Genomic DNA, 2,899 nt, shown 5'->3' with positions numbered 1-2,899 from the left:
AAGGTGAAATTTGGCTAGGGTTTTACTATCCCAAATGTTTTATGGAGAAAATGAATTTTGAAGGTTCAATTATGGATTAAATGAACAACTTTTCGTCCAAGAGGAGTGTGTGTGGAATGACCAAATTGCTCTTAAAAAAACAAATAATGTCAAATCTGTCCTTTGGTGGACTGTTTTGATAGGCTGAAGTAGATCGACCATAACATTTTACTCCGATAGCCAAATTGGAGGAAAATAATTTCATTCGAAAGAGAACTCTTAGAGCTTTTCGTTGATATATAGTAGCTCACCCAGATCATTATGTACAAGGAGTTATGGTCATTTGAAGTTGACCCTGAACTTCTCATGGCTGCAGTAATTTTTAATTTCCTGCACGTTTTATTGATTACAGTTCGATCAGAATGGTCGTAGTTCGATTGGAATGATCGTAACTCATCGCTCGAGTGTCCGTTTTTGATGATCTACATATCGTTGGAAAGCTTATTCGATAATCCATGCAGTGGTAGGTCAACCTCTTAGAAATACTAGATAGCAAATTTATGGATGGCTCTAAAGTATAGAACTCGATAAGTTTCTCACGAAATCTTTAAGAAGAAAATTTTTTGGGGTATTACACCTATTCCCCGCTTACTCAGATCTAGCCCACGATAACAGTTCTCCTTACCCTTTTCATTTTTTATGTACAGATTTTAGTTACCACTTGGTATCAGCCTCAAGTTTAGAATTCTATTTTAAACTTGGTACTAAGTACTATTACATATAATTATATGTCCATACATCACATTAGTCATGTGTTCATGCATCAAACATACATTCTTATTCTGAGACGACTCAGTTATGAGAAATCTTAGTCTTGCATTTATGTATCAGCTAAGTCATGAAATTATGCATCACATATGCATTCTCAGTATGAATTTTAGAAATGCCAGTTATGTAGTCATGTTTAAGTGTTCATGTTTAGTATGTACTTTATCTTATTGTTTCTCCCCTCTCAGTCAGAATCATTTGAGGATAAATGTTCTCAAGGGGGAGATATTGTGAAACTCCCAAGTTTCCTAACTGATTTCATGCCAAAAATGTCTAGTATTAGTTTCTAGATAGAATGATATTTATTCTTGGGGTAATTATTAACATTTTCACATTTAGTTATGTGGGAAATTCAATAATCTTTCCATCGATATAAGATTTGCCTAAATCAGATAACCGGGTAATAAGTTATGACTATTTCAAGTTTCAGTCATAAAATAGTATCAAATTTGTCAGTGGCACGCCGCGCCACAAGCTAAAATGGAAATTGTCCTTTTTCCAGTGTCTCAATGTGATTTCTCTGCGTCGCACCAAAATTCTAGGTCACAAAAGAACTGGCAACGCGATGAATCTGCATCGCGCCATTCCCCAATTTCCAGTTGTCAAATTCCAGTGACACAGCGCGATAGCGCCGCATCGCGCCTGGGGTCCAGTTTGGGAAATTTTCACTAAAAATTAAAAGACACATCCGGGGTTAAAAGGGTGAATTTCCCACCCTTTTTAAGCCCTTTAACACGAGATTCAGCTATTTGGAACCCAAAATATACTAGTTTCTCTCAATTTTCTCTCAAGAACAAGCTAGGGTTTCAATTGGGGATTCAATTTCAAGAAAGTTTCTTGGTCAATATTTTCTTAACCAAGAACCAAGGTATGCATTGTGTTGACTTATGGATTCCTTTCATCCATAAAGCTCAAGAACCCTATTTTAAATTAAGAATCATAATATTTATGTTGTGGGTTAGTTGTAACCATGTTTATCATGTTATATGATTCCCAAGTTGAAACATTTATGTGTTTTCATGATAATACATTAGCAAGTGAGTGAAATCCATAAACTGAGTTATTCATAATGTGTAAATTTGATGATTAGGCCTATGCACTAAGGGTGCATGCAAGGTGTTTGAGAAAATGCCTAGGAGGGTAGAAATTATGCACTATAGCTAAATTGTGATCCAAAATGACTCCGATGTTATTCTTATCTATTAAATTGGTTTTTTAGATTGCTCATGAGTTAGCTTTACGAAATTATGCCATGTATACATGATATCTTATTCACGTACCAAGCTATGATAACCAAATTCCCATGAAATATCTTTAACTATTGTATTATGGATTGTTGATGTTAGTCATGTATTCAAGAATATCATGCCTTGTTAGTTTCCTTCCATCGAGTCCTAGGGGTACTTGTACCCAAAAAAAAATATAGTTGTGTCCCTAGATTTAGTGTCATGTTTTCATAATATCCTCAGTCAAGCCATGATCCATAGAACTCAGTCAGCCATGCGACTCAGGAAATCTCAGTAATTCAGTTATCTCAGTACTATTCTGTCAGTCAATGAAATTCAGTTAATTCAGTCCAATTTATTCCAGTAATCCTTGTTTAGTGTCTATTTAGATGGGAGTAGGAATTAGCACCGAGTTAACCCAAGGATGGGAACTCACCTATTATATGAGGGTGTGATTCTTAGAAGCAATCCTTGCATTCCCGAACTATAAATCCAACATAGATTGAGACATTATAGCCTGCTATATTTGGGTAGATGAGGTGGCTTAACTTATAATATAAGGGTTCGCACCGTTCTCACTAGAGTTACTTGTTATATGAGCGTTACTCATTGACTGTCCTTACTAGTGGTGCGGTATTGACACCCTTCCAATTGGTGTTACAGTTTGGACCCCAACTCAGCCATAATAGCGTATTAGGGGCATGTCCGTTAGATAAATACTTCCCAGGATTTCAGTTACATAACCAGGACTATTAGATACGATTGTTCAGTCTAAGTAACAGAACTCAGATAGTTCTACAAAATTTAGGACTGTCAGATACAGTATGGAACTCAACTAGTTCCATCAAATTTAGGAATGTCAAATA

This window comes from Capsicum annuum, chromosome 4 (assembly GCF_002878395.1).
Source record: "Capsicum annuum cultivar UCD-10X-F1 chromosome 4, UCD10Xv1.1, whole genome shotgun sequence".
NCBI classification, from domain to species: Eukaryota; Viridiplantae; Streptophyta; class Magnoliopsida; order Solanales; family Solanaceae; genus Capsicum; species Capsicum annuum.
The sequence above is the reverse complement of the archived record's forward strand: the minus strand, read 5'-3'. Positions refer to the sequence as shown.